The sequence below is a fragment of the Barbatula barbatula genome (genome assembly GCF_947034865.1).
Source record: "Barbatula barbatula genome assembly, chromosome: 21".
NCBI lineage: Eukaryota > Metazoa > Chordata > Actinopteri > Cypriniformes > Nemacheilidae > Barbatula > Barbatula barbatula.
The window spans coordinates 19,731,801-19,755,209 of record NC_136784.1 but is presented as its reverse complement, the minus strand read 5'-3'; positions in this window follow the sequence as shown (position 1 = coordinate 19,755,209).

Below are 23,409 nucleotides of genomic sequence, written 5' to 3'. Positions count from 1 at the left end.
TAGAGCGCCCGTCTCCCATTCGGGCTAACGTCGGTTCGAAAACCGCGCGAGTGGGATCGGCTACATGTGCACTCAATCACAATGGGAAATCCTTAAGGGTATTTGAATTATTAGCTACTTCCAGAGGTGGCAGCAAGACCACATTTATTTGATCAGCTTATTCAGAAAGGCGTTCACCATTCACCTGTAATCCTATGAAACTCCTCTTTGATGGCTCTCACAGGAAGCTTAACACAAATGTATAAAAAGTGCTTGAGAGCGATTCACACTTTTCTTACTGCTATGCCTACAGTTGCCTTGCTAACGTGTTCTGCATCTCTGGTGTTATATAGAAAGCTTCCGTTAGCAAAGAAACGTGACCATAAAAATAATCTGCTCAGATGTAAGAGCGCATTCACGAGAGAGGTTTGTGATGTAAGGATGAAGCAGAGTGTGGATATATTTAATGGACTGTAAAGAAAAACTGTATCGCTCAAATAAAAAATCCTCCGGATATGATAAAACATCCAAACGGGGCTTCACCATATATTCTCTACCGACGTAAATTTAACTCTCTCCAAATGAATGCATCTTCCTCATCTACGGGTACTGAATAATTAATGTCTGTGTTATAAACTTGTGCGCGATTAAGGAAAACGATTGAAAAAACAAACGGCGTAGGCAAGTTCAACACTGCTCGCGCTTCTAAAAGGGGCGGAGATTGAAACAAACCTCGGGTTAGTGGAATAAAACCTGCTTCTGACCAGGTTAGGTTCACAGAGTAGGTTACTATGGTTACTCACTCTAAGTATAAGATACCTTGATTTCTGAAACGGGCTTGACTTACCCCGCGGTCACGGGTTTGATATACCTCGCGTTCTGAAACTGAAAACCCAGAGTATCCCGTTTTCTGGGGTTAACTTACTCTGAGTTTGCACTTACCCTGCTTTCTGAAACGGGTCCCAGAACAGCCCATCCAGAATTTGTGCGTCTGTCAGTCACAGATATCTGGGATGGGCGTAATCTCTCCTCTGAGTCTATGAGAGGTTGGCATCCAGCTGGGGATTATAGGGGCATCCCAAGGTAAAGTGGAAGGGCAGACAGGGAGTAATAAGCTTCAGTTTATTCTTTTTTGATAATTATTATTTTATAGTGTGAAAAAATGTGGATTACATTTTTTTAATGGTAAACTATATCTTTCCTTCATTGTAAAGAAATTATGTGCAAGGAACAGCTTGTCAAACCCGATAATATTTGTCTTTTTTCTTTGGTTGGACTGTTGTTGCTTGATCATTGATATAATCCCTTTGACATTTTGGTATTTTTCAAATTGCTTAAAACAAACTTTTGTATGTTTGTACATTTGTGTAAACATATTTCTAATAATACAGAAAACATGAACTGAGGATGTGTGACAGCTGTTTCTTGCAAAAGCATTTTTGCCAAAACAATTTTCATTTTGTTTTATTTAGTGCTTGTGCATCTAGAGAGAACATGCATGCTGGTAACGCCTACAATGTGTAATGCGTCGTTGAATCATTTATTTATGCATTAATAAAATGTGAGAAGTTGACGCTTTGTCTGTGTTTAAGTAAGGCAAATGGGCACTACATTTAAAATGTCCTTTTTTTAATTTTGGGGTCTCTCTACTCCTAAATTGCCTTTTAGCGCTCAGGAAAACACTTAAACAACACCTCTCAGCTGTTCATTGTTATTTTGAATTGCTTTAAGGCTCTCAATAAAAGTTACCCTTCGGGCTTGATGTATTGCATACTTGTGTACGTGTTGTTACTTCACCGGTCACAACTGGTGGAGAATGCAGGCACATGTGACGAAGCTACGACACGTACCGAGTTAATAATATCGCATTCCTCTGTCTTACAGGACGCGTATTTGCTCTCTCTCTCTCTCTCTCTCTCCAGGGTGGCTATGGATGAAACTATTTACAGACTGGCTGAGGTGGTGACACGCCAGCAACGGTTCTTGTAGCAATTAGCTCTGCATCAGGAGAGCACTGACCAAGCACTGGGGATGCTGAGAGATGCAGCCGCTGCCCGGGTGCCGTTGCCGGACGCGAGGAATACCGCCCAACAGCTGCTGACGAAACTCACTGCGCAAGATGACATCGAGGCACGCGGGAGATGTGGGACAAAGTCGAGTGGGTGAGGATCCTGGCCCCCCTCCTGACCGGTGAAGCACAGCGGGCCTATTTCACCCTACAACCTCCAGCCAGTTAGAACAATGAGGCCTTAAAGCGGGAGATCTTAGCGGTTCTCCCGCTCAACAGTTCCAGCAATGGGCCTACTATGAACAGGTACCGGTAAGAGCTCGGCCGCCCAACTGACTCGGCTGGGACATCTCTGGCTGCTAACTGGGGAACCTTCAGCACTCCAGGTAGCCGAATGAGTCGTGGTCAACCGACTCCTACGATCCCTACCCCGATGGTATAGGACGTCAGTCAGTATGCGGGGCCCCACCACCATCCGAGAAGTCATCAAGGCAGTGGAATTAGCTGAGGCAACAGCAGCCTGGGAGGGAGGAGAGAGAGCTATAGCGCCACCCCGGAGGGTAAACCCGTCAAAGACCCACAGCTTCTACTCCCATGGACGAGCCGATGCCCATGGAGCCCGGTTCCACAGGACCTCTGCGTGGCTGCCGGGCTGTACAGTGCGGTGCACCAGAACGTATCATCAGAAGCCCCACAGTGAACGGTCAGGGTGGATGGCCGACCGGTTACCGCCACCTTGGACTCCGGAAGCTCCATTACACTGGTCCAGCCCGGGATAATCTGTGGAAAGTGGAGGCCATGGTCGTAAAGTGGGCAGTCCTGGAGCTACGTTATTATCTTCTAGGTTGGAGTTTCTACGTGGTGACTGATCACGCACCGCTACAATGGATGGCCAAAGCCAAGGACACCAACGCCAGGGTCACAAGACGGTTTCTAGCGCTCCAGGACTAGCACTTCACTGTGATACAGACATATTTAAAAAGACATATTTAAAATGTCTAGAAAAGAAAGAGAAAAATATGACGAAGCATGTAAATGTTTAGAGTTATGGGAGAGGGAAGCAAATAGACGGGACCATGTTTTTAATGAAAAGGCTTTAAAAAGAACTGCCACCTCCGTGTCATACACTCCCACTGCCGCATGCTCCATTGTAACCTGCATTGTCTGAATATAATGATTTAAGCCCTCTGTCTCCTTTACCCCCATCTATAACGTGTTGCAAACACCAACCGGATGAATGATTGTGTCCCTCCTCACCGACGTCTGAACCCAATCCCAGACCCGATCGAGGCAGCTCCAGTGCCCCCACCAGTGTCTCCACCCGCACCAGTGCTGCACATGCCACAGCCCGTGATGCGTCCACCGCTTGGATTTTTTAAAGATTCAGGGGCAACAAATACTGTGATTCACAAGAAGTGTTTAAATTTGTCTAAACTAGCTGTTTATTCCCTTAATGCTAGTGACTCTACTGTAAAATAATTTATGTCAAAAAGGGTGCAATGCGAGTTGGGGAGTGGCAAATTTCAACACAGGTTTCTCATGTCTGACTGCTGCCCAATTAATTTGCTGGGCAGAGACATAATGTATATGATGACAGATGGAGCATGATACCAACCAGACCCGAGTGCAGCACTCATACAGCTCACCGCACACCAGCGGTCTCTGTACGATGTAAAGAAGGTAGTGCCTAACATCAGCCTCACATAGCCAATTGCATGTGGGTGTTTTTGCCGACAAATGTGCACACGCCATAGAATGGGTTCAAAGGGATGACGTGCCAAATTCAAATTCATTGCACGCCCATCATAAGAGTCATGCCTGTCTGTCAGCAACAAGGGGACTTGAAGTGTTTTCAACATGAATGTTGACATACCAGACATTCTGGGGAATGTGCCAGTACAACTGTGGGTGACAGGCAAATATGATGTTGGATTGATAAAGAACAGTGACCCTGTTGTGATAACGCCCAATTTCCGCCCATGCAAACAGCAATACCCCCTCAAACCAGAAGCCCTCAATGGCATAAGGCCAATATTTAATGAGTTTCTCAAAAAAGGCATAGTTGTGCCATGCCCAAATTCACCTGTGCGCACGGCTTTGTTTGCAGTTAATAAGATAAGAGAAAAGACCATTTCTCTGCTCAGACAGCAGAGCTCATTGCAAACATTTTGCAGAACCAGTTGAGCGTGCACTCTGGAAGAAGTGCTCATGTAAATACACAGATAGCGTTTTGGTGGGGCCCAAATGGCCTCGCCTGTCTGCCAAAACATTTTTTCCCTGCTTTCGCGATTTTGACGCATGGTCGACGGAGATGATAAATCATTACACAGCTTCCAACCAGGAGACTTTGTGGTGGTCAAAGATTTCAGGAGGAAGTCGTGAAAAAGACACGTCTCCCACTGCAAAAAGGGGTATCCAAGGATTGGCGACCCCAACCATAGGCCCATCACAATGGCAATTAGAGAGGAAGAAGGAAAATACATTTGGTTTCTGTGCGACCCTATATACAGAGGTTTAATTAAATGGTATGGGGAGGGACAGTGGGACCCCAATTCTGCTAGGTACTGTGGAACGAATATGTATTTGTGTAGAGGTACGTGTACCTCAGGTGATGTGGTGGCCACGACATGGGGACCGGACGGATCACATGTTGCAGGCGATAAGGCAATACATTTTGAAAATGTGGGACATTATGTCCCTGGGACGGCCAAATAAAAAGGTAAAAGAGAGTGTTTTCGACTAGCTTTAACTATAATTTTAATATAAGGGAAAGTGGAAAGTGACAAAGGTTTAAGCAGGTCAGAAGGTTTAAGCAGGTCAGTATTAGTGTATGTGGTCGAGGAGAGAAAGGACACAGGTCAGAAGGTTTAAGATAAGTGCAGAAAAAGTGGCAGAAGAAGAGGACAGCTGTTGGTGTGGTATGCAAATGAGAGCAGGCATGGAAAGTCAGTCCTCTAATTTTAGAGGACCGGAAAAGGCTGAAGGGTCTGCAAGGCCACAACCCTGTTGACGGTTGCAAACAGCACCAACACAGCAGAGGCCGAACAAAAGACAGAGTGCAGAGAACCAGGTGGTAAATAAAGTACAAAATTGAACGGTTTGGAAGAAGGGAAGTAGTATTGCAGAGTAGGTTAGTTTTAGAGATGCAAACCGCAGAGAAAGGTGGTGTGTGCAAAATGCTCGAGGTCAGTTGTTGTTTCTACATTTCGGATTATGCTGATAATGTAACAGACATCATAAAGCACATCAAGAATGCTATCAGGGAGCCGGATGATATGACTAACAGCCTGTTGAAGTGGTGGAATGGCCAAGGTTGGGGAGCGTGGCTCATGCAGGTGGCATTGCCGATTCTTGTAGGGTTGTTGTCGCTTATGATTATGTTACCATGTTTAATTCACTGTTTTCAGAACTGTTTAGTGAAACCTGTAGGAGAAAGGCCAGTGCTCATCTTACGGGTTGAGGCATACAGATTTTGGTAATCATATTTGATAAAAGGGGGGAATGTAATGGAAATCTTCGATCCTTGCTTCATGAAGTGTTTATCTTTGTTTTCTAAGGTGTTTATGATAACCATGTCATTGAAAAATTCTTTTCAAACTTTATTTTTATCCCAACAAGACGCTGTTTGACAATGTTAAGATTGTTTGACATAACAATATCTTCAGCTTCAAACTATAATGTCCCTCTTTGAAGGTCAAAGATTTCTCCATGATTTCCATGAACTTTGCATCCTCTCTTGACATTTCCTCTTTGTCCTCTGACATCTTCTCGTTGAAATCATGCAGGTATCCCAGATAGCAAACGTATGTGGGCCACTTCCGGCAATGATGTGGCACTGCAGGCCGTCTTGTGGCCCGGACAAAGTGGAGGTGGACTTGAAGTGGCCCACATGTAATGTTGCAAATGTGGCCCAGTTGAATTAAAATGTATCCGGGCCAGATTTGGCAAAGATATGGCACAGTTGGTGCTGGCTCGTGTGGGTTTGAGCCTAAAGTGGCCCAGATGTAATGTTGCAAATGTGGCCCAGTTGTATTAAAATGTATCCGGGCCAGATTTGGCAAAGATATGGCACAGTAAGTGCTGGCACATGTGGGTTTGAGCCAAAAGTGGCCCACATGTAATGTTGCAAATGTGGCCCAGTTGTATTAAAATGTATCTGGGCCAGATTTGGCAAAGATATGGCACAGTAAGTGCTGGCACATGTGGGTTTGAGCCAAAAGTGGCCCACATGTAATGTTGCAAATGTGGCCCAGTGGTATTAAAATGTATCCGGGCCAGGTTTGGCAAAGATATGGCACAGTAAGTGCTGGCACATGTGGGTTTGAGCCAAAAGTGGCCCACATGTAATGTTGCAAATGTGGCCCAGTGGTATTAAAATGTTTCCGGGCCAGGTTTGGCAAAGATATGGCACAGTAAGTGCTGGCTCATGTGGGTTTGAGCCTATAGTGGCCCACATGTAATGTTGCAAATGTGGCCCAGTGGTATTAAAATGTTTCCGGGCCAGGTTTGGCAAAGATATGGCACAGTAAGTGCTGGCACATGTGGGTTTGAGCCAAAAGTGGCCCACATGTAATGTTGCAAATGTGGCCCAGTGGTATTAAAATGTTTCCGGGCCAGGTTTGGCAAAGATATGGCACAGTAAGTGCTGGCTCATGTGGGTTTGAGCCAAAAGTGGCCCACATGTAATGTTGCAAATGTGGCCCAGTGGTATTAAAATGTTTCCGGGCCACGTTTGGCAAAGATATGGCACAGTTAGTGCTGGCTCATGTGGGTTTGAGCCTATAGTGGCCCACATGTAATGTTGCAAATGTGGCCCAGTTGTATTAAAATGTATCCGGGCCAGGTTTGGCAAAGATATGGCACAGTAAGTGCTGGCACATGTGGGTTTGAGCCTATAGTGGCCAACATGTAATGTTGCAAATGTGGCCCAGTGGTATTAAAATGTATCCGGGCCAGGTTTGGCAAAGATATGGCACAGTAAGTGCTGGCACATGTGGGTTTGAGCCTAAAGTGGCCCAGATGCAATGTTGCAAATGTGGCCCAGTTGTATAAAAATGTATCCGGGCCAGATTTGGCAAAGGTATGGCACAGAAAGTGCTGGCTCATGTGGGTTTGAGCCTAAATTGGCCCACATGTAATGTTGCAAATGTGGCCCAGTTGTATTAAAATGTATCCGGGCCAGATTTGGCAAAGATATGGCAAAGTTAGTGCTGGCTCATGTGGGTTTGAGCCTAAAGTGGCCCAGATGTAAAGTTGTAAATGTGGCCCAGTTGTATTAAAATGTATCTGGGCCAGGTTTGGCAAAGATATGGCAAAGTTGGTGCTGGCTCATGTGGGTTTGAGCCCAAATTGGCCCACATGTAATGTTGCAAATGTGGCCCAGTTGTATTCAAATGTATCCGGGCCAGATTTGGCAAAGATATGGCAAAGTTAGTGCTGGCACATGTGGGTTTGAGCCTAAAGTGGCCCAGATGTAATGTTGCAAATGTGGCCCAGTTGTATAAAAATGTATCCGGGCCAGATTTGGCAAAGGTATGGCACAGAAAGTGCTGGCTCATGTGGGTTTGAGCCTAAATTGGCCCACATGTAATGTTGCAAATGTGGCCCAGTTGTATTAAAATGTATCCGGGCCAGATTTGGCAAGGATATGGCAAAGTTAGTGCTGGCTCATGTGGGTTTGAGCCTAAATTGGCCCAGATGTAAAGTTGTAAATGTGGCCCAGTTGTATTAAAATGTATCTGGGCCAGGTTTGGCAAAGATATGGCAAAGTTGGTGCTGGCTCATGTGGGTTTGAGCCTAAATTGGCCCACATGTAATGTTGCAAATGTGGCCCAGTTGTATTAAAACGTATCCGGGCCAGATTTGGCAAGGATATGGCAAAGTTAGTGCTGGCTCATGTGGGTTTGAGCCTAAAGTGGCCCAGATGTAAAGTTGTAAATGTGGCCCAGTTGTATTAAAATGTATCTGGGCCAGGTTTGGCAAAGATATGGCAAAGTTGGTGCTGGCTCATGTGGGTTTGAGCCTAAATTGGCCCACATGTAATGTTGCAAATGTGGCCCAGTTGTATTAAAATGTATCCGGGCCAGATTTGGCAAAGATATGGCAAAGTTAGTGCTGGCACATGTGGGTTTGAGCCTAAATTGGCCCACATGTAATGTTGCAAATGTGGCCCAGTTGTATTCAAATGTATCCGGGCCAGATTTGGCAAAGATATGGCAAAGTTAGTGCTGGCTCATGTGGGTTTGAGCCTAAAGTGGCCCAGATGCAAAGTTGTAAATGTGGCCCAGTTGTATTAAAATGTATCTGGGCCAGGTTTGGCAAAGATATGGCAAAGTTGGTGCTGGCTCATTTGGGTTTGAGCCTAAATTGGCCCACATGTAATGTTGCAAATTTGGCCCAGTTGTATAAAAATGTATCCGGGCCAGATTTGGCAAAGATATGGCAAAATTAGTGCTGGCTCATGTGGGTTTGAGCCTAAAGTGGCCCAGATGTAATGTTGTAAATGTGGCCCAGTTGTATTAAAATGTATCTGGGCCAGGTTTATGTGGGTTTGAGCTAGCATGTTACAGTATACACAACAATGTTGCAGCTGGTTTATATTGTGTACAATTGGTATATCACATCATGATAAACAAGTGTCTGTGTTTTTGAGTTGTGTTATCACTCTTAGTGTTGTAATTGGGTTTACTGCTTTGCCACAGAAGTGTAAAACAGTGTGAAATGTGTTTAGAGGTTTGCAAAAAGAGTGAATGAATGGGTTTAGACCACTGGACATTTAGCTACAAGAATGGAGATGAGTGTTAGCAATTCAGAATAACTGTAAATGATCAGTGGGGTATTTTGAGCTGAATGTTCACAGACACATTCAGGTCACACCTGAGACTATATCACATCTTGTAAAAATATGTATAATATGAGCTCTTTACATATTTGTTTAAAATAAAATAATAATCGTATCTACACTTAAAGAATAATATTTGCATCGGCAATTTCACTTGAAGGCTACCAGGCATCATGTTTTAGTCACATTCCTACAGTATGTTTCAGAGAAAATGGGATTGCTTAACAATAATTTTGTTTGGAAATGAATCAAAGTACATGTTGGTGGTGAAAGAGGAGTGAAATAGACATATGAGAGGTGGACCAACAGTCGGGATCTCTGATACAATAAGGGTCACAAATGTTGACATACATTAACATTTAATCATTTAGAAGATGCTTTTATCCAAAGCGACTTACAGATGATGGAAGCAATTGGAACAACATTAGTGTTACGACAACAAAAACCATAAGTGCAATAAAAGAAAACTTGTCTCATACACAGTGTACATAGATAGTAAAAAATTTTAGATAGAAGTCAGAACTGATCAGTCAGGTGTTGACGGAAGAGAAGTCATTTCAGACGGTTCTCAGAGATTGCTAGGATCTTGTAGCAGCGGGCAGGTCATTCCATAAATGTGGATCCGATTCCGAGAAGGTATGAGAGAGAGATTTTTGTACCTTTTTGGGATGGCACCACAAGTCAATGTAACTTAGTGAAGAGATGAGTTAATATTCAGGACCGGGTGGTGCTGGCATGTTGAAAAACCCTTGCTCATTCTTTCTGCTCAAAGGGTGCAACCAAAATCTGGATCACTCAACAATTGCATCAACAGCATTTTTTGGTCAAAACAACATTAACAAGATGAGCCTTCAGATGATATTTGAACCACACATGCCAGTACAATACAGTGTACACATGCTATCTACTGACTTAGTTTGAAAACATATTTAAACTTTAAAAATAAAAGTTCACAATTTATGTAATGCTCCCTCTGATGTTACTGTTTCAGGGCCAGTGAGTAATAAATTAAATGTATGTTTCCTGAATTTGGTTATGTTGGTTTATTTTTTCAAACATGAAGTGTTTTGTTGGGCTGGGAGAGTTTTGGAGGTGAAATTAACTGTTCATTATGGAGGATGTGTAAAGAGTTTTGAAAATGTGGCTTCATGTATTAAACAATGCTCGTTAGCAGTTGAAAAAACTGTAAGATGTACCGCTCCTTTAAATTTAAACGTTGCCGCGGAAATGGCTCAAAAACCAGATGATTCAGCTGCAGAGAGGAAGATCGACCGTTGGATGCTGCAAAAAGACCAGGTATGCTTAAAATCATGGCTTAAGACTTAAGTCCAGCTCAAATACCTTTAAATATAATTTTGGGGTAGTCTTCACTTAATGTAAAGCGCTACTTATTAACATGACATACACGTGTTTCATTATAGTACGTTTAAATATGATTTGAAGCGCTGAGCACTATAACCAATAGCACACGTTTCTGTTGAACTAAAGGCATGCGATGTCCAATCAGAGGCGTTTGATTTGGCACCGCTGAGACTTCATGGGGGTTGCGCGGGCTCGCCAAATTCAAATTGTAACTCCGCAGTCCGCACATGCGGCAAGTTTCTCCTCGTCGAACACAACGTGGAGAGAAGATGTAAGTAAAATATTTATTTTGTAGTAGCTATAGACGTGCAGCTTCAGAATCAGATATCTATCTGTGTTTAATTCAGGATTATTTGGCCAAAGTCTGAATCAGACCGAACTGACTGCTTCTGAGTGATGTTAGTTGTCACCAGTCTAATAGTCCTTTTGTGTGTCATGTTAAATCGTAACTAATCCGTAAAACGAATGCAGTTAATATGATGTTTACAAGACACGTTCTCGACATTATGGTTATATATGGTTATGGTTAATAATCACCACATAAACGGGGCTGATACTAAGTAATATGTTAATGATTAAGATGTTGTTTTAATAGTGGGAAGTTAATTTAGGTTATCAAATGAATTGGTCTGTATTATGTTTTTTCTATGTATGTTTTGAGTCATGATGTTTTTGTCCTTAACATTCAATGTGTTTTTACAGAAATTTCCCGGTGGCCATAAAATACAGTTTTTAGTGCACCCTAAGGTAAGCAGCTAATACAGTTCAGTTTGTACTTCTGTGCCAATAAAAATGAACTAAAACTCATAGAAACAAAGATATACAAAGAGAACAAAATGACAATAATCCTCTCGAAGGCAACGATTTTCCATGGTTTTCCCAATAAGGCTGCTTGATTATTACATGACAAAGATGAGTAAAGACGGAGTAAAGACAAGATTATTTATTGTCACATCTAATATTTGTATTAAACATTTGTAATATAACAGACCATATCTCAGATAGCTAGCAACCATTGATCCAATATCATTTTCCAGCCAGAATAATGTTTTTTTTAGGTTAATTCCCTTTCAGTGTTTTCATGTGTTTTATTTAAAATAGAAACTTTGTGGGTGTAAAGTGTCACATTGTTTTGTATCAGTGGTTTTCATGACATATGTCTTGCAACAAATAAAATGAAATAATCCTTGAGTTAGGGTAGACTTTTATGACTGGTGTGAATGTTAAGGTTCAAAAATAAAGATAGATTATGACGAGGTACAAAAAAAATCACTGAAACACTTACACATCAACATTTGTCATACAGAGCTCAACAATGGTGACAATCATCAAACTAATTCAGATAAGAAGTTCAACTACAATGCATGCTGGGAATCATGAATGAGTGATTGTTGACTGTCACCATTAGGTACGTTTTCATGGACACATCGGATTGAATTTATTCAGATCATAACAGTCAATAAAAAAGGTCAATAAAGTGATCTGATTAGAATAAATGTTTAATGACAGCTAATTCGTAAATTTAGAAGTGATAATACAAAGATTAATATCTGCAATAATTGTAAACGGAGATGGTTGCGGTGGACGTGGATCATTATAATATTCACACAATCGGCTACTTAAACCAGTGTTACATGCAAAGATGTGTTTATTTTATGTCACAGATGCCACCATAATAATGTACAGTTCATAAACGCAAAGTAGGCCAATGTCAACATATCAATGAACCAATGTCGTTTTGCACAGCTGACTTGCCATGGTAAAACCAGTAAATCATGTAAAGCACATGCAGGTAAATGATAAGTAAAACAAATGTTCGGTAACTATACAAATATAATTTTATGATAAGATATTTTATCATGTTTTAAAAAGAAATTGAGAAGTTGTGGTTAAAAAACACTCCAGGGAAACAGTTAAGACATTTTAAATGCGCAAAAATATGAATATGTTCATTGAGAGATGACAAGCATATGAAAATGTGTGCCGCATTGTCAGATTTATGTATTTTGGTTTCTCTAGCAACAGCTGCTCATTCTGTGCGTCATATGCACCTACATCTGTACGACAGAGTAACGTCTTTGCACATGCGCAAAACTTCCTACTTCTTATCAAGTGCATTACAAACGGCATAAACCACCCTTTACAATCCGACTAAAGATTCTATCGGTTTGGGCATTTTTAATCTGATTGACGTGTTTATATTTCATTCAGATTTAATTTTTAGTTGAATTACAATGTTCCATGTAAACGCAGCTAATGATGTAATTCATAGTAGCACAGGTCTGACAGTAAAAAAAGTTCCAACATTGACAAAACTCACTCTTAAAGGAATAATAAACGTATTATTGGATGAGATTAAGATGGTTTTCTCTTTTAATTAAGATAACTATTGAAGCTTAAAGTTGTTCTTGCAAAAGCGAACACTTCAATGCATTAAGTATGTGACATTTTGTATCCATGTTTGGTGGTATTGTGTATAAAGTTTTGAGAAGTGGAGCCATAGTTCAGAAAAGTTGTGTTTCAGCAATTTGAAACAAACTATAACTGCGGTTTAAAATTTTACAAATAATTTGAAATAATTATTTTATAAAGCATCAGTTTAAATGTACTGTTCAGTGACACACACCATGTTAGAATCTGTCTCCACATTAGGGCTTTCTGCACATGGTGAAATGTATCTAGGTTGAAATTTTATTCTGTCATTTAATCATTCTATTATATAATTTTAATCATGAATTAAATTGTTTGATTTCTAAATTGTGCGTGTCAATAATTTCTTTTATTTGTGTATCCCTTAACAAGCCTGCAAGACTGCCATGGAGCTGATGGGCCCAGTCAAGGAGTTCATTAAAACCTATGTATTTTGATGGTTCCTGTCTAATTAATAGTCTAATTCATTTTTTAAACCATTTCTGTGTTTCATTTGTTTTTATTGTTATTGTTCTTTTTTGCATATTCAGATTGCTTCCCAGTTTTGTATGTGTAATCATGCAATGTTTGTTTTTGGCAATATTAATAAATAAAATGTTTCTGAATTGTCTGATTGATCTGTCATGATTGGTTGAGACCTGGCATATGAGTGGACCACCCAAGTGCCATCATTCCATGCGGTATGTGGGCCAGAGCAAGGAACTGGATCTGGGCCAAAATTTAATTTACTGTTGCCCAGATTTGGGCCAGATCTGTTTTATTTGTTTTGTATTTGGCTGACATGTGGCACTGCTAAGGCTTTCTTGTGGTTAAGACCTGGCGAACAGGAGTGAACCACCCAAGTGCCATCATTCAATGCGGTATGTGGGCCAGAGCAAGGTGTTGGATCTGGGCCAAAATTAAATCCACAGTTGCCCAGATTTGGGCCAGATCTGCTTTATTTGTTTTGTATTTGGCTGACATGTGGCACTGCTTAGGCTTTCTTGTGGTTAAGATCTGGCGAACAGGAGTGAACCACCCAAGTGCCATCATTCAATGCGGTATGTGGGCCAGAGCAAGGTGTTGGATCTGGGCCAAATCTGGGCCAAAATTAAATCTACAGTTGCCCAGATTTGGGCCAGATCTGCTTTATTTGTTTTGTATTTGGCTGACATGTGGCACTGCTTAGGCTTTCTTGTGGTTAAGATCTGGCGAACAGGAGTGAACCACCCAAGTGCCATCATTCAATGCGGTATGTGGGCCAGAGCAAGGTGTTGGATCTGGGCCAAAATTAAATCTACTGTTGCCCAGATTTGGGCCAGATCTGCTTTATTTGTTTTGTATTTGGCTGACATGTGGCACTGCTTAGGCTTTCTTGTGGTTAAGATCTGGCGAACAGGAGTGAACCACCCAAGTGCCATCATTCAATGCGTTATGTGGGCCAGAGCAAGGTGTTGGATCTGGGCCAAATCTGGGCCAAAATTAAATCTACTGTTGCCCAGATTTGGGCCAGATCTGCTTTATTTGTTTTGTGTTTGGCTGACATGTGGCACTGCTAAGGCTTTCTTTTGGTTGACATCTGGCAAACAAGGGAGGACCGCTCAAGTGCCATCATTCCATGCCAAAAGTGGGCCTGATGAATGTGTCCAATGTGAGCCAGATCTGGGCCACATAAATTTTGCTATCTGGGATTGCTTTTCCAATAGCAACTCCAAGGTTTCAACAGAGATCCTATTTACTCTAGCAGTGAAAATGAGGGGTTCGTTGATGATTAAATTATAATGTATGAAACACGGTAGGCAGTCTGTAAGATCTGAGTGAGATGGATTATTAGATCAGAATTAAGCACTCGACAAAGGTTGGGAAGATGTCCTCTTGACTGAAGAGCTTGGTGGATATACAGATGTGTTTTTTCTGTAACAAGCTAAACCAAGAACAAACTTAATCACATGGATATACAACGTTTTCACCTTAAACATATCTTAAACACTGAACAGTAACATAATTACCATATAACAGTACTAATTCAATTTATGAGGTAATTATCCTCTAAATGTCCGCAAGGGGGCCCTACCAACATGCAAATGTGGTATAGCGGCAACTTTCCACACTAAACATGGATTCCTGTGTAAACGTTACATAGCATTGTTACATAACACACATGTCCAATAATAATGCGGATAGGTAATACTAACAGATTAAATATAAACATTTTACAGCATTAAGAAATGTACAGAATCGAGCATGTTATATCAACAGAGCTAGGCTTATCGGTTAACATGAACAGCACAAGAATGATAGCGCACTTTCTACATAGTAACGAGAGATAGGAACATCCGTTACTTACTTCACATTCACGCACACTGTAACCCAATAAAGTCTCTAGCTCAGTTGCACTGAGTGGATTAGAGTACAGCCGTCGAACTTTGCATCTCCTCACGTGCAATGTCTAAACTATCTAACGTCTAAGATTGAACGACAATAAAATTATTTGCAAAGAACCTCATGCCTCTCTGTTCGTTGCGTTTGTCTGGGCTGACTCACCTAGTTTAAGGAATAAGAAAATTCCACGACAGACCCACCCCAATAGGGTACATATGGCATAGGGACCATCTCCCTGAGTATTTACTATTTACTACTTAACACGGTTCAAGTAATTTGAAGTACCTATCAACAGCTCCACTTCAGCTTGAATGCGCGGAATCCAAATACAATCAAGATATGCAGGCATTTGCTTCGTAAACTTCTGGTAATCCATAAAAATCCTTACCAGAAACACTTGAAATCTCCAAGTTGTTTACCACATAGCTTGAGACTGTTGTTTTGGGACTCATTGTAAGCAAATAAAATTTTGTCTTTCTTCCATTCAGTTGAAGCCTTTTCATCAAACTTTCTGAACAAAGAGTAGAGGTACTACCTTTGTCCAAATGTGCATAGGTCTGAACAATTTTGTTGCCCATTGCAGACTTTACTTTGACTGGAAGTATAGGTAATATACCATTGCTATCCCCGGCCCCTATATGACCACATGTCTGGGCAGATACAAGCGTGTTGATAGTTGGTCCTACATATGGTTCATAGTTTGTGTTAACAGCTTTATCAACTTTGAGTTCCTTGAACTGAAGGTGAAGAACACTGGGATGTTTTTGTTTGCACACTTTGCAAGTCAAACGCCTTTTGCACTCTTTGCTCATGTGTCCAACATGTAAGCAACCAAAACAGACAACTTTTTCCTTAATAAAATTGACCCTTTCCCTCTGTTTCTTCCTTTCAAGCTCTTTACATAGCTCCAAACAATGACTTTGTTAACAGAACAAACAGGTGGTGGAGTTACTCTTGAATCGGCTGATTGGATTTTCAGCATTTCTGACCATTGCTCATCAATAGCGTCAGCTGATCCCAATCTAACTCACCTTTATATTCTCGGTTGCTGGTGTCTTCTGTTCAGAACATTGTGATATGCGCAGTGGTCGGTCCTGTCTTGGCTGTGACACGTGTGTACGGTCCTGTCTTGGCTGTGACACGTGTCCCAGCGCGGAGTCCCAGGGGACTTAGGGGACACCCTGGGGGGCGGCGCACGAGAGCGCGAAGTCCCCGACAGGGCAGGACTTGACGCTGGCAGGAAGGCCGGCAGGGCAGGACTTGACGCCGGCTGGAAGGCCGGCAGGGCAGGACTTGACGCCGGCTGGAGGGCCGGCGGGACCACCGGACTTGACGCCGGCTGGAAGGCCGGCTGGACCACAGGACTTGACGGGACCACCGGGACCACCGGACTTGACGGGACCACCGGACTCCGAGCCGCCCTCCGTTGTCTCTTCTTCTTCAGCCGAGCCACCCGCCTGGTGGTCGGCTGCAGGAACGATGTGAATGGGACGGGCGGCTCGGGATTGGAGGCCTCGGACGAGGACCCCCAGGATTCCCGTCTCCCCCGCTTGCCAGTGAGACTGGGTAGTTGTGGAAAGGCTGCAGAGACTGGAGAGTGGTGCGTGGCAATGCCCACAACACCAATCTGCAGAGGACCACTCTCGGGTATCGCAACCAGCGGAGATGAGTAAAATGGGTTCGATGAGGTCGCGGACTCCGAACGCGCTGCGGCAGTTACCCACACGGCCAGTTACCCACACGTCCAACGGCCTCATCGCCCTCATCTCCGAGCGAGAGAGTGGCTCTCTGAGACCGGTGTTGAACAGCACCGCCAGCTCCCTCTCCCCGAAGATGCCCTGTTCCGCAATGTCCAGAAATCTCTCCACATACTCGTCCACAGTCTCACTTCCCTGGCGAAGACTGCAGAGGCGACGGGCCACGCTGGACCGGTCAGTGTCCATGCTGCCTGCTGGGTTCAGATTTGGCTCGTTCGTTCTGTTATGGAACTGAAGGAGAACCCAAGTGCAGGCAGCGGATGCAAGGGGTAACAAATAGACTTTAATATATATATACAGAAAACAAAAACCCACGAGGGGGTAAAAAGACAGTACACAATAACTAACACTATGAACTGAAAACTAAACACTCAACTAGAACTCAACTAAAAAAACACTAAGGCTAAACAAACACTCACAAAGACTAGAATAAACTTAAATACTTCTCAGGACAAGGCTTATAGGCAAGACAACGATGCTACTAGGACGGGGTAACAAGTACGGCGGGGTAACACGTACAACGAACGAGCACAAGACAATAGACAAGAGGGCATGAAATAGGGAGACTAACAAAGGAGATAACAATGGGCAGGTGTGGGTAATGAGACACAGGAGGAAAGCAATACTAGGAACGAGAGGGGCGGGGCCAATGACGAGACTGGAGAGAACACATATCATGTCCTGATTGACAATAATATGTTTCTCTCCACATAAAACACGTAGGTCTGTCATGATTCTGCCCCTAGACCAGAAAAACCAAGACAAGATTAGGCAGAATCATGACAAACCTATCATCATCATCTACTGACGCAGCTAATCTTGGCCACGAAAATGCGTGTTGTTGAACATGATGGGATTATGCAGATTGTGAGATGGCATCTGTATTGCTTTGCAAAGTATTCCATGGCTGTGTCTCAACTCCTGGGTAAAGAGATGCAGTTGCTGATTTGGCTTGTTGACATCTGATTCCATTCCATCCACTGTGATACTGTCTGCTCGGTATTCAAAGTTCCTGAGCACAGATAGCTTTGTATTGGAGGGTGCTATTTTTTTATCAATATCCATTTGTTCTTTACGCTTCTGTAACATTGCCAATTGTTGCTCAATATCATGCTTTGCTTTTAAAGACTGCAAGAGCGACAAGAGCGGCTTTTTCCTCTTCAAGCTGAATACGTGCAAGTTGCACAGAGGCATTAGATTTGCTGGAGCGTGAACTTTGGTGGCTACATTTGTGGCTTGAAGTGCAACAGCTGATCCTTGTTTCTACATTCGAAACACTATCTTTGGGTTCAATTTCGTCAGCAGCAAGATCACTTTCATTCTGTAGTTTATCCGACCACTTATTTACCACAGTACTGAAATCACAACCCATATAATTTTTGCTTTAAACCAGGTTTCATGCCTTTTCTTCTCTTCGTCAGGCAATAAAACAATCAAAAACTTTGCTACTTTGCATTGCGATGTAAACTTTTCAAACTTTTTTTGTAATCTTTGACCTCATTTTCATATCCTTTATTATTCATAAGCTCTTGTATAGTCTTTTTCAGTTGGGATGCTTTGTCAAATTTTGACTTTCTTTGTTTCTGTAAAATATCGAGTTTTGAATTAACCCTTTTTTAGTAAGCTTTGTTTCTCGTTTTCGTTCAGCTGGTTCAACATTTTTACTCTCTGGTTTCTGAGTTTGAGCCTCATAATGCTCGATTTTAGAATCATGAAACTCCTTTTCATCCGCCATTTTTAAATCTTTAAATACTCACTGCATATTTACATCATAAACATCACCTCAGACAACGTAAACAATCATTTCAAAAGATAAACAGTTTTGGTTTCTCAAACACCCTTTTTTATACCACCAAAGCATTGGATTTTGTTTGTTTGTTTTGTGTCCACACTGTTTGTATATGGCCATTTAACTCATGTTCAAGTGAAAGCGCTTTTCATACCTGCAGTTCCATAAACGCTGAAGGCTAGAAACGTTGGCGTTCGTGTGAGCTGTATCCTCTTTCTACTTGTGTGTTTTTAGTCCTTTGAAATCTGCAATCAATCAAAACAATAATCCACCGTAAATCCATCAAACGAAATGATCATGAATGAGCATCAACCAACTTCAGATCAGTTGACTTTTCCTGTAGTTTGATCCACTTGGGCTGTCGATGTCGGTTTGAAAGCTTCGGACAAACGTTTTTACTTAATCTAGGGACGCAGATGGTACTAGACTAGACATCTGTTTTTGTCACGTGCTTTGCATAAATAAATCATTGTCCATACAATTGGAATAAAGTCAGACATGCCAATCCATTTATTGTCCTTTGGCATAGCATATAACACAAATTAAATCAAATCAAGGTTTCAAACTTTACCTCGATTTCTTCTATTTAATGAACTCTCTACACAAACAAACAATGACAGAGTGTGTCTGCCTCCCGGACAGTGCGGGGAAAACTGTTCCAAAGTTTAGGCGCTAGATAGGAAAAGGATCTACCACCTGCACTTGATTTTGAAATTCTTGGTATTACTGTCAGGAACAGGGTAAGGAGAACCCAAGTGCAGGCAGCAAAACGGAGATGAAGGGGTTTAACAAGGACTTTAATATATACAGAAAACAGGAACAAAACAAAAACGTTCGTTAACCGCGCTGCGGCAGTTAACGACACGGCGTCGAAGTCCAACGGCCTCATTGCCCTCATCTCCGAGCGAGAGAGCGGCTCTCTGAGACCGGCGTTGAAAAGCACCGCCAGCTCCCTCTCCCCGAACACACCTTGTTCCGCGATGTCCAGGAACCTCTCCACATACTCGTCCACAGTCTCACTTCCCTGATGAAGACTGCAGAGGCGACGGGCCAAGCTGGACCGGTCAGTGTCCATGCTGCTGCTGGGTTCTGAGGGGGCTCGTTCGTTCTGTCAGGAACGGGGTAAGGAGAACCCAAGTGCAGGCAGCAAAACGGAGATGAAGGGGTTTAACAAGGACTTTAATATATACAGAAAACAGGAACAAAACAAAAACCCACGAGGGGGTGACAAAACAGGGTACACAATAAACTGAACTAACTAAAGACTAAACACAAGAATTACAACTACAAAACACCTAGACTAACAGAACACTCAGACGGACTAGACTAACAACTCAAATACATGGCATGGTATTTAAGTATGAAACAGTAAAGCATACCAGTACAACGAACGAGCACAAGACAATAGACATGAGGGCATTAAATAGGGTAACAAACCCAGGATAATTACTAAGGGGCAGGTGAAGGTAATGAAACACTAATGGGAAGGCTAACGAGACAAAAGGGCGGGAAACACTGACGAGACACGAGAAAGCACATGGCAGGTCAGAATCAAAACAAAGCCATGTCTTTCTCACACAAAACCTAAGGCTATGCCACGACTCCGCTGCAAGACCAAGAATAAACATGACATGATAGCGGAATCATGACAATTACCAACTGATCGGACGCCTTAGAGCGTGGTGCACTTGAGGGACTGTAATACAAGAGAAGTTCACTCAAGTAGTGAGGAGCTAAACCATGCAAGGCTTTATAGGCAATAAGCATGATTTTAACGTTAATGCGATGCTTTATAGGTAACCAGTGCAAGGTTGACAGAACCGGGCTAATATGCTCATACTTTTTTGTACGTCTAAGAACTCGAGCTGCATCAATTTGGACCAGTTGGAGTGACTGACAAATAATGATACCAATCATGTTTGAGCCGCATTAATGTTAAGAGGCATGGAAATGTCCCTGCAGTAAGTGAAAGTGACATTTGTCAGTTATGGTGACCCATACCCGATATGTGACCTCTGCATTTAACCCATCCAGAGAGTAGTGAACACAAGTACATCCGGAGTTGTAAGTAGGGCTCAAGGGCACCTCAGTCATTACACGCCATCCCAGAGAATCAAACCAGCCGAGTCACGAGTCCAACTCTCTTACCATTGGGCCACGACTGACCTACTTGGTAACAGAATGATTATTACAGAATTAAGCGTTTAGTCGATCGTGATAAATTCTTATAGCAATCGTTGCAAACAGGACAGCTTACTTCTTAGATAAGATGGCTTTGTGTTGTTTCCAGACGGTCCGTTAAAGAACGTGACAAGAACGCCTACCGGAAATCCTGTGAAATTCAACCAATCAGATTACGACTTTGAACGTGTAGCACCGGTATCGCACCGCTCACTTCGCTACTGGACCAGTTCTAGGCTCTAAGGAGTGGGGGAACAAAATTACTATACCAGAGACCGTTACTTTTAGTACAAAAGGCCTGCAATTTACTGAATGCAAAACACATGAAATAACGGAACATGAAACAAAATAAAAGCAATAAAAAGGAATATATACATACACGATCAAATCAAAATAAATTATAAACACATTCAAACACATAAACTCAATATGAAAATAAAACGAATCGTTCAACTCAGCTCGAGTCCAATGGGAGTTCAATCACTCAGTTCAATGAAGAGGTCCAATTCGGTTCAATCCAAACGATAGTTCAATTCAGTCGAAACAATTTCAAATACTCCTACCGCTCTGGCAGCGAGTCACCGTACTCAAGAAATTTCCTCACTGATGCGATGGAGAAGATGCATTACAAATCTGGGTCTGGCTCGCCATCTTGAATCCTGTCTGCACGTGTGCAATCCCGCACACTGCAGGTCAATCCTCACTCCGACTGAGCCTCGGACAAAACATGCACAAGGAAAAAAACCTGACCAAAACTGGTGTGTCTTAGTTCTCATAAAATCCCTGTCAATCCCTGATCAGGTTAATTATGTCTTTTCAAATTTAAAATCAACTTTTTCACTTTTCTCTCTGCTTATATAACAGTTCGTTATCTCCAATCTCTCCCTCTGTGTTTTTCACAGCAGCCTCTCTGACATACTGCTTTAGCGCCACTAGCCCCTTAAAGGGGCAGCAACATGAATTTTCTATTGACACATTTTTAATCTCAAACGTTAAATTATTGTATTAACATTTTTAACTCTGACGAATAAACTTACATTAAATGAATCACTTAACTTTAAAACTTATTTATACAGCTTTTAACTATTTATTCTTATTTATGTCATTTTTAACATGGTTACAAACGTGCTGAAGTGTTTCCAAAAAACTGTGCCTTATGCATCAGACATCAGCCAACGGATCATGGGTGTGATGATAATCTGAAACTGAGACTAGGATGCTGGTGACTCTTGCAGCTTGAAAATAAACAACAAAACGAGTTTGATTCGAAATTGCTCTGCATGTTGTTTAGTATCATCCAGCTACACAGCAAAAACATTGACCTATGGCCATGAGAAAGCGTTTTTGGCCTATTATGTGAATAACATACAGAGGTGGGCAACGTGATACATTTACTTGAGTAACATTTGGGAAAATATGTACTTTAAAAGTCAAATTAAAAGTGACTCTTGAGTATATTTCTAACGGCCAACCACCAAAGCATTGTCTTTGTCAGTTGTGTTTGCCTACTTTAAAATGCACTTTTATATTCCTCTATCTGCAACTCTTGTGTGGTTGTGTAGGAGTTTATAATCGTGTAACTTGTTTGCTTTTCAGTTGAAGTCTTTCAGCCGCCATGATGTTCATCCATCCACGTGGCCACAGAGGTACATTTATTATTAACGTTCATAAAACTGCAGCACGTGCGGGGACTGACATGTTTCAGGAGTCGTTCACATGGTCTTTGCTGACGCACATGCTCAACTCCTTTTTAAACTTTAAACCGCAAGTTTGTCTTTTGTGGCCCTGATCGAAGCCGTTCCTGTTCATCTATAGCAGGCGTGGTCAAACAGGAGCCAAAAGTAACACTTTGACCGACGGTCGCTGTACAGTTCACCTGCAGCTGTCTCGGCAACATTAAGGCAGAGGACAAACCGCCTGTGTTTATCAAATGTGCCTGTTTGGAAATTGTTCAGGTCCAACTGTTGTGTTTTCTTTCAGGTCGTGTGGCTCTGATGTGGTTGACCGTTTCTTCAGAAGGATGAGTTGAGTGAACAACCGGTATGTTTCACTTTTCTCTATTGTGATCAATAATCTAAGATCGTATTGTTCACTTGTCTATTTCTACAAAGGCAAAGATTTCCAGTAGTTGTGATGGGTTGATCTGACGGATTGCAGTATGCCCCCTCAAAGGTTTATTACGGTTTCATATTCCTCCTGTTTTCATGTTGGCTATGATGACCAGAACTTGCCCTATCTGAGAGCAGCAGCTCTGTTATGAGAAAGTTCTTTTATCTGAGCCGCTGAAAACTGAACGGATGGCATGTTTCTCTTTCCTAAATGTGCTTTGCTGATCCTTTTATTCTTGTTTTAGATGGTAGTGCGACCGGATCACTTGTATTGAAAGAACTTGTAAGTTGAAGCTCATTTGCTTTTTTAACAAATGCATGTCCTGAGGATCTTTGCTGTCACTGTGCACCTGGTTCTCCAGGACTGTGCTATATGAACAGGGAGACTTTGACTGTTCAGTCTGCTTTGTGTCTGTGGCAGTCACTCTACTGTCCAACATTCAGTGTTACTTCAGTAAGTCACTTGCTTTATCAGTATTGAAATGAGCTGTTTCTCTTGTAGGTAGAGATGATCTGGGATCTCTGGAACGGGGCGATTCATGGCCAGATTTGTTTAACTTCAGACAGTGTTTGTAATGGTGACTGCTGGATGA